Raw genomic sequence first — 10346 nt, forward strand, 5'->3', positions numbered from 1 at the left:
TTTAAATTTAGTAACTCCCTTTCTTCCCAAATTTTTCCAGAGGTGTGTACTACCCCAAAGGCATATTTCAAAACAGTATGTATGATTCCTTTCTTATGTGCTAAATACTCCAGTACTCTCTTTGGAGCATATAATTCAGAAGATTGAGCAGACCAATTTGAAGGTAATTTTCCTTTTTCTATGGTTTGCATATTTTTCTCATTGACTAAAGCATATCCTGACATCTTTTTCCCTTGTAAGCATCTGGATGAACCATCAACATATATTTTTCCCCTTCTGGGAGGGCCTGTTCTCCTAGATCTTTCTGAACTTTAGTTCTGTACTGTAAAACTTCTAAACAATTCTGTGTTAAGTCTCTCTCTGGTTCTCCATATAAAAATTGTGCTTGCTTCAGACTTTTGTCTACCTCCAGCATCGTCATTACTGTTAATCAGAATTGCTTCATATTTTAGCATCCTGGAATCTGTTAACCATTTTTCAGCTTTTTGATTTAACACATTTCGGACTGCATGAGGTGTGTACACAATTAGTTCCAAAAGTAAGTTTATAACTTGTGGAGAGCCTGGTTCAGACATGGCTTAAAGAAAGAGGCCATGAAGGTACTCAGCTGAGGGAAATATAGAAGCCTGCTGTAAAGCAGCCTTTCCCAGGCTTGATCCTGTAAATAATTAAGGTTCTCAGCCACCTTTTATATAAACAACAAGATTATCAGACCGTTTCCTCAAAAACAGGCAATATTCTGTCCTTGGCTGCTCCGGGAACAGATGGCCGTTCTGGGAAACAGATATAAAGGTTTTGAGAACTTTTCATATCATGGTGAGAACACTGATCTTGGTTTCAATAAACTAACTTCAGGTATTGTAAACAAAAGGAGGAGCTGAAGTTTTCTCTACAGCCTATCGGGAGCTCAGATTTTGCAATATGCATGAAGTGAATTAACACTGTTATAAAAGGTGCCTAGTTGATCAATAAATCAGAGTCGATGCTGATCAAGGAAGATGGCTCGCTCCCTTCACTTCAACAATAACTCTCCTCTACTAGGATGGCAGTAGCTGCTATGGCTTTAATACATATCGGCCAGCCATGGCTCACTGGATCTAGTACTTTAGATAAATAGGTTACCAGCCTCTTTACTCCTCTCCATTCCTGGACAAAACTCCATGAGCTACTCCATCTTCTACATTCACATACAGATAAAAGGGCTTTTCTAATGAGGGTAAACTCAAAGCTGGTACTGAGGCTAGTTTAAACTTCAGTTCCTCTAATTTACTGTCATCGTCTCTGGTCCACTTTACCTTGTCTTTCTCTGTCAACTTTTCATATAAAAACTTCACAGCCTGAGTATATCCTTCCATCCACAGCCGACAATATCCCAAGAATCCAAGCAGTTTTCTAACTTCTTTCTTTGAAGAAAGGGAGCGAAGGGATAAAATTCCCACAGTCCTCTCAGGATTTAGTTTTTGGCTACCTTTACTTATTAAGTGATGAAGGTACTTCACCTCTGACTCAAAAAATTGCAATTTCCGTTTTGATACGCTCAATCTTTTTTCCCCAAGAAAATTCAGAAGTTTTATAGTAGCCTTCTTAACTTCAGCTTCAGCTTCTTTTGATAATAAAAGGTCATCTACGTATTGGTAATCTGTATTCCAGGAGGAGTAGGGCAGTTCTGTAATATTTCTTCTAAAGCTTGCCCAAATAAATTTGGAGACTCAGTAAACCCCTGTGACAGTTTTGTCCATCTTAATTGCTGTTTTCATCTGGTACTTGGATCCTTCCATTCAAAAGCAAAAATATTTTGACTATTTTCTGCTAACAGACAAGCCCAAAATGCATCTTTAAGATCCACCACACTAAACCACTGATGTTGAGGTGGGACTTTACTTAAAAGGGTATAGGAATTAGGTACCACTGGGTAGTGGGTCCGGGTTCTTTTGTTAACTCCCCTTAAATCTTGTACTCATCTATAAGTGCCATCAGATTTCTTTATTGGGAGAATAGGGGTAATATTGAGACATAAACTTTAAGGAATGTAGAGATTTTAGAGGAGCTAAGATTTTAGTTAGAGATAAGCTTTATTGGAGTTAATTAAAATAAATGGGTAGGTCTCGATGAAGTTAAGAGTTAGTAGTTAACTAATATTTGATTGCTTGTCAACACAATGTTTGGTTAGCTGGATTTATAATGAAGAATATAGAAAATGATAAATAGCTTTTAGGAACATAAGACAATTGTAGGCCTCCTCTGTTCTGAAACCAATTGAAGACGAGGAATGGGAGTTCTACCAAGGGTTCATTTGTCATATTTGCATTGAAAAGGTAGAAAGATCAGAATGAGGAAGACCTAATTTACTTCCTCCTTTTGGGACCCCTCCCCATGAAAGAGACCACTGACCCATTTCAAGGAACAAACTACACATACCTAATAGCTTTTGAACTAATTACCATACAAAATGGGGAATGGGATGTACCAAAGTTATGAATATGTATTTGTATTTTGGGTATTAAATACTTGTATAGATAAAAGGACTCTATAATCACCTGCAAATTGCAGTGTGTATTTGGGAGCTATCCCGCACGCTGCCCAGCATCACAATAAACATACACTTTCTAAATTCAAACTGTTAGAAAGTTTTTGTCCGTCACAGTTGGATATTGGTACTAGATCAATATCCATATTTTTTAATAAATCATTATGAGGAGACATACAATGTTCCAATGTCCTATCCTTTATTGAGGCGACTCTGGCATTTCAGGGTCTCCTTGACCCCAGCTGCCGTGGGTGTCCAAGACAGAGAAGTCCAATTAAGCATGACTTGTCTGGGCCCCTCAGGCAGGCTCCAGAACTGCAGGCAGTCTTAGCAAGCAGTTCAGCTCTTTGTGATTATCAGCTCATTTGTGATTTCAGCTCTTTAGCTTGCTACGTGCCTTTGGCAGACACCGTGAGAGAGAGAGGAGAAGGCTGTGTGAGGTTCCACAGAGATGTCTTTTTTTGAATCTTCTGCAAAGGTCTCAGGGACAGCTCTTCTGCTGAGCTCGGCAAAAGTAGTGGTTTATATAGGGTACAGGAGTTTTAGAAAACAGTCCAATAGTAAGGGTCAGGGCAAAAGTGACCTACAGACTTACAGAAAGATAAGCAAGGGTCCAAAGGTGGAAGAGGGGCTTCTTAAGTCCAGTCATCATGACTAGACATTTCCTATCTTAGGCCGCCAAATGCCATGGACGCATTGCAGGCCCTGTGCCTGCCACACTTGATCGATCCTTCAATTACTGGCTTTAAGCCTTCTCTCCCTTCTAATCATATGTGTTGTAGTGTGTTGTTAAGTTTTTTGTATTACTCCCCCATTTTATGTATTGTTCCCCCCTGTTCTATGTAAAATGGTTCTGCCCTCCCCAGTTTTCCCGCCAGTAGCTCTATTGTCCGTTACATTGCTATGGTTACCCCTGCCCTTGGTTGTATCAGTCACTTAAGTTATATAATTTCCCCTCCTCCTTTTCCCCTTATAAGTAAACTTTTTCTCCTCCCTGGGCCCAGTCAATCACCCCCCACTCCTCCTAGCTTGCTAGAATCTTCTTCCCTCTGGGGGTTGTGGTTGGCTGTGGTCCCGGGGCCCCTCCTTTACTCTGTATCTATTGGTTTCCCCTTTAATGTCAGTTATGCTAAGTTCATCCCCTTACCCTTCCCCATTGGCTCTCTGTAATCCCCTCCTCTGCACAACCTCCCCCTTTATAACCCCTTTCCACCCTCTGTTCGAGGCCATTTTGCTGGTTGGTGCCATCCTCTGGTTGGTGCTCCAGTGCCATCAATAAACCAACCTTCACCCCCAGCAAGTGTGCCACTCCTTCTTCTTGTCCCTTACGCCGTGAGACCAGTCTGCAAGCCAGCTCAGCCCGAGGCCCATAGACGCCAAGGGGGGCTGGCTGTTTATGCAGCTGGGTGTCGGCCGCTGACCCTCTGCTAGCCAGACTTTGCCCTAGTGGCCGAATACACTCCGTCGCAATATGGACATTCTTCTCTCTCATTCGTTATCCTTTTGGGGTCAATATCCAATCTTCCCCTATTTCCTTCCCTGGCCCAAACTTATTTTTTAATTTTTTCTTCATCTTCCTGGCAGAGTTCTGGCACTTTAGCTGTTGTTTTCCCTTCTTCAGGTGTAACCCCTATTCCTAATTGTACTTGGAAGTCTCTCCCCAAGAAGTTGCAACCTGCTCCAGGGATTAATAAGACATGTCCCACCCCTGTTCTATTTTCCCCTTCAATTACTACATGTTTTGATTACAGGAACCTTAAAACCTTCTCCTTTAGCTCTGGTTGCTTTTATAGTGTCATTACTTACATTACACTCCTTCAGAATAGTAACTACACAAGTTCTCTCTGCCCCAATATCAACTATAAATTCTAACGCCTCCCCCTGGGGGGCTACTTTTAAAGTTATCAAAGGCTCTAGATGGTAGTTATCCCCCAGGAAATAGAGCCCCTGACATCCCTAGTCTGCTGATTCTTCTGAGTATCTCTCTTGTAATACTTCCAGGTTTTTCTTTAGGCGAGGGCAATCTCTCTTATAGTGTTCCTCTTCTCCACAATAAAGACATTTTTGGTTTGTTCTTGAGATTTTGATTGTGCCTGGGTTCTGTTTGCTCCCCTTTCTCTATCTCTGAAGCCTGAATATCTGGGAATGGTACCTGGGGTCTTAGGATCCCTTGGGGAGTTACCCTCTCACATGGTGGCTATCATAATTTTAACTTTTACCCTTACTTTTTCTTCATCCCTCTGCACATATACTTTTTGGGTTTCTTCTAATTATTCAATTAATTCCTTGTTTTGCCAGTTTGTGCTGGTTTGACCAGGAAATGGGAATTCTGGGATGCTGTAGTCAAACCAATGGGTGCTCAGATTTTAATATTGGCACCTGATGTAGCCAGTGAGGTTCAGACACACCTCTGAGAACACACAGGGTTTAAAAACCAGAGCTGCGCCCCTGGCAAGCTCTCTTGGGACTTCGAGGGAAAGAGGTCGGATCTCCCTCCCCCGTTCAGCTGCTGCTGCTGGGCAGGGGGAGGGGCAGCCATGCGGCAGGCCTGGGCCTGGACAGAGATGGGGTGTGAAGAGGCCCTTGGGGATGGAAGGGTGGAGGAGCACCAAGAGACATCGGGCAACCACCCCCCACATCCCCCCCCCGGAGGAGAGAGAGAGGGAGAGCCGGCCGGCCCAGGAGGAGAAGGGAGGGAAGTGCGGGGAGAAGGTGCCCGGCAGGGCAGCGTGGGAGTTCCCGAGCTCTGGGACAGGCAGAGACTGAAATTTTTAACCCTTTTCCTGCATGATAGAAACCTTGCAAATGCTGATCCTCCTGGAGCTGAATGAGAAGAGAGATGAGATGAGATGAGATGAGATGAGATGAGATGAGATGAGATGAGATGAGATGAGATGAGATAAGAAGGGGTAGGCCACGAGGGAAGTGCAGAAGACTCTTGAGTGGGGGGAGAGATGATGGAGTGGCCTTTTGGCTGGACTTTTCTTGTGTGGCCATAGACCGAACCATTTTTTTTCCCTGTGACACAGAGACTGCATTTAGGGGGAGGCAGTGCCTCAGAACCAGGAGGGTTCAGTGTGGGTACTCCTCAGCCCCAGGGGGTGAAAAATTTGGGGAGGACAGATGTCCCGAAGGAGAGACTGTGCCTTTTTTGGAGTGAGACAAGGCATCCTTGAAAGACAACCCTAGAAGCAGCTCTGGTCCATGCACAGTGGTGAGAGCACTGGGCATGGAAGGAAGGTGTCACGATAGCAAAGAACTTTCCGGGCGGTGCTGAGTGACATGGAAGCACACGAGGTTTCAACGTGTTTCCAGGGGAAGCCTATGGTGCAAGAAGGACTCCTCTCCTCTTGATGAACTGAAGATTGAGTATTCTAAAGGGTGGTGCTGGACTGAGAGTTGGTGATTTGGGGGAATGTATTGCATTGGGAAATTTGGGGGGGGGGCGGGGGACGGGATGAGGGAAAATGCTTTTGTAAGGTTTTCATTTTCCTTTTGTTGTTTTTTTTTTTCTTTTCTTGTAGTTTAGTTAATAAAGTTTTCTTTATTTCTAAGCAGGAGCCTGCTTTGCTTATTTCTGGTCACATCTCACAGCAGACACCAAGGAGAGGGTATTCTCATGGGGGCACTGGCATTGTGTGGCATTAATTTTTTCCAACTTTAACCTAATATCTGGCCAGGCATAAGTGACAAAGTCAACCCTCTATAGGGCTTGACCCGCTGTATTTTTAGGGTCTATCCCAAAGCACTGCCACATGTTCTTCCAGAGCCTGTCTAAGAATTCCATTGAGGTTTCTTCCTTTCTTTGCTGCCTATCAAAAGCTTTGTTAACATTTAGCCTTTGGGATGCTGCTTCTTTCATCCCTTTGATTCAGATTACAATAATCATTCATATTTCCTTGTCCTGCTGCATTGCTGTGATTCCAGTTAGGAGGTGCTATTGGCATTTTCTGGTTCCCCGGTTGGCCTTGTTGATTTTCGCTTTCTCAAATTTTCATTCCAGCAGCTCTAATCATCTGCCTCTCCTCTTGGAAAAAAATATTACCCATTATTGACTGCATTTCTTCCAAAGTAAAAATGTTGGAACCTAAAAATTTGTCTAATTGTTCAGCTAAACCTATGGGATCTACTAATAACCCTTTAATTTCCCTTTTAAAATTTCTGATTTCTAAATGATTTGCGGAAGCAAACAAACTCCACAACTTTTGTGAAAGTTGTAAAGCCAGTATGTTTAGTACAGCACTGGACGCATGTGGGAGTCATTCCCCTAAAATGACGTGTACCTCTGGGAACTCCGGATCCCCTTTTATCTCCCTCTCAAATACATATGCATGCAATTTCACAATAAGTCCATACATATTCATTCCACTGATTTTGCGTGACACTTGCCACAAATTCTTCTTTATCAGAAAGAACTTCTGGGTCAGGTTGCCCTGCTCTGTCTGCCCCCCTCCTCTCCCCTTATCTCTTGTCCTTTGGCTGAAGCAGTCCCTCCAAGCACAGGCCCTTTACAAGAACAGGCAGTCAGACAAAACAGCAAGCTATGGACTCAATGATATACATTTCACCTAAATCAAAATGGATTTCTACTCTGGAAAATTTCCACTCTGCCTCATTCCCCCCTTTCCTAAAAGGAATAAGTAAATTCTTTTACTTCATGCAAATTCCTATGACAATAAGCGTGCCTTAGTGTAGCAGACTCCATAGAATTGGCTAAGGCTCCATGGAGGGCTGAGAATTAACAGTAGGAATTGCTGAGTCATGATGAGATAGCAAAATAAGCTCCTGTCTTCCACCTCTCAGACCCTAGCTTATCTCTGTAACCCCATAGGTCACTTTCCCCTAACCCCTACTATTCGACAAGTTTGGATCCCTCTGTACCCTATAAAAAGGGACTGTTTTAGCCCATTCAGGAGAAGAAGAGTCATTGCTGGAACCTTTCACAGACCCCTTAATAACACCATCGCTGTGGAACCACCAAGACCTCTCCTCCTCTCTCGTCTGCTTCTCCCTCTAGCCCACTGGTGCCTTAGCAAGCAAAGAGCTGAAATTCTAAGAGAGCTGATAATCACTAAAGAGATGAAATCCACTAAGCTTGCTTAAGGTAGCCACGACTACGAGCAGACTGGGTATTCGGACACTCTGTCCCCAAGAGGGACTGAGCTATTTAGTCAGTGCTGCCTTGCTCGGGGGCAAAGCCTGCTCTACGGGCAGAGGGGCCATACCTTAGTGCTTTACCATGTATGTTTGATAAGGAGGTTAACACAGCTACTCACTGTAGTATTCTCCAATTCCAAATTAGCAATATAAAGGATAACCCTAAACTTACTCCAGCTTATATGAACAAAACTACAATGGGATGACACAACTTATTAAAGATTCCATTTGCAGTTGGAGACTACCAAAAGATTACATACCACCAGTGACGATGTGCATTTTGTTTTACTCTTTGTTGAATCCTGGTTATTTCTTTTGTATCATGTTGGACAGTAATTAAGGTTTTCTCCCTGCTTTCTTGGATATTCTTCAAGATGTCTAGTAGGTCTTGGTGTTTAATTAATTGTTTTACCAATGTGCGGTCCATTCCAATAGGAGTAGGTGATAGTCTGTGATACATTGTGTAATTGGTTTTAATTAATGGTAGGATGTCACTGGGGCCAAGTATGAAAAATCACACTCGATAATCTTAGCAAAATTACAAATACAAAAAGCAGAATGATTTCTACTAGACAAAATAACATTGTTGTTATAAATTTTTACAGTAGCACAAGCGGTTCTCATGCACACATACCCATTACCAGTATATACAAGTACAGTTTTCTGATCAGTGACTGGATGAATCTCAAAGTGGCAAACACTTTGTTCAGCGTCTAGACACACATCTTGAGGGTTAATAGGATTGCTTGCAAAAATTAATCCTAATTGTTCCTTAGTAATACAAGATTCAAAGTTTACTGTTTCTGTTCGCCACTTTTCATTCACCTTTCGTGCCCACACCCTATGTTCTAAAGGGTAGAGCACTGTTTTGTCATTATTTAATCCTAGTGCAATGACGGGGTGGATAACGTAAACAGTGGCATTACGTACGGTAAGCACAAAGGCAGTGGCCACATTAGAAGCAGAATCATAGGAGAAATTTATCATAGCCCATCAGGGTTGAAACTTCCTTTCAAAATCAATAATATTATCCCAGACAACCTTCCAAATTCAGCTGGAAAATTACCTACATCCCCTTCCCGTATGATCAAAGCTGCTGTTGCCTGCATCTGTAACTGTGCTTGTATGCAACTGAAAGCTAAAGACACATTATCTTGAATTGTACTAAGCGCTTCTATTGTTAGCTTGTGGTCTTGAATGCTGACCTTTTCCCACTTTGGCAGTACTTTTGAAATCTGCCACTGGCTAGTTCCTAACACCAATAGGGATGACTGTAAAGGCTGCTTCAATTTTGCTAGGCCATCCGTTGTAGTGGCCAGCTTATTCATCAGTATTTCTGAATCAATTCAATTTAAAACTCCCAGTCCTGTCCCTAATATCCCAGTTAGATGATTTCTTATTCTGCTTCTGAGGTATACCTGTCTTTGTAACCACATTGTCGAGCTCTCAACGGATGTTCTGAGGAAAGAGGAGCAGGCTGGTTGGATTTCTGAGATGTTAATTTGCATTAGCAATTCAACACGTTTGAGAGACTACTTTGGATTGAATAGCAGTTGTTCACCCATATTCCTCACTACATATGGGCTTATTTCATACACTTTAGGTTCAAGTTTGGGTTGGGTCTGAACTGCTTGAGTACTGGTGTGAGTTGTATAAGGTCCTGCCATTGTAAAAAGTGTAGTATCTATTTTAAATTTAAATGAGAGCCCAATAGTATCATGAGCTCAAAGGCAAGTCACGTCTACAGGCTGTATTAAGGTGAAATTACACCAACAGTCTGACTCACTTGGTATATTACAAACTTTGTGGTGCCTGTATCTGGGAGAGGTTGAGACACTAATTGCATCTGGTCTCTCATGAGCCATGTCATTGACCACCCGGCACCCTACCTTGATTTCTTCTCCTCTGATGCCTTGAAGCTCCCATTCCTGCCACTCCTGCTCCTCATATACCTGATTCCCGTGGATTACTACAGTGGATAGGTTTAAATCTATTATCTCAGAAGGTTCTCCCATGGATCCAGTATACTGATTAAAAGCCTGGGACCAAGGCCAAACAGCATTGCTTGGGATAGAGGTACTCTGTAATACTCCAGTTATAACTACATACAAAACAATTCTGTAAATGAAATTACAAACTACCCCCAGCCACAATGTACTCATTTTGCCCTAGTCAGTTTTAGTCTCAGTTCATTGTCTCCTGGTGTCACTCTCCAATGGGCCTCTGGGGCTTTCTTCACTCGAGAGTGGTGGATCCAGGCATTCTGCTCCTTGATCTTGATTGCGGTGAAGATGGTGAGAAGCACCTGGAATGGTCCTTCCCACTGTGGTTCCAAAGTCTTTTCTGTAAGAGACTTAACATATACATAATCCCCAGGCTGTATGTTATGTACTGGTCCAACTAGCTCCCTGCTCCGAGTTCCAGTCATATGTTTTTCATTTTCTCCAAGCTGTCTGCTTAGAGCCACCATTTAGGTATTGTGGCAGGAACTCTGAAAGCAGTATTGTTTACTCTGGTCACCTCTCAAGCCTTGACAGTTCTGGTGAGGAATGCTTCTGGCCACCCTGAAAACGTATTTGTCAATACTCATAAATACTGACACCCCCCTTTCCATGTGAGTTCTGAAAAGTCAATTTGCCACTGTTGTCCAGATCCATGACCC

This window comes from Zonotrichia albicollis, chromosome W (genome assembly GCF_047830755.1).
Source record: "Zonotrichia albicollis isolate bZonAlb1 chromosome W, bZonAlb1.hap1, whole genome shotgun sequence".
Lineage (NCBI taxonomy): Eukaryota > Metazoa > Chordata > Aves > Passeriformes > Passerellidae > Zonotrichia > Zonotrichia albicollis.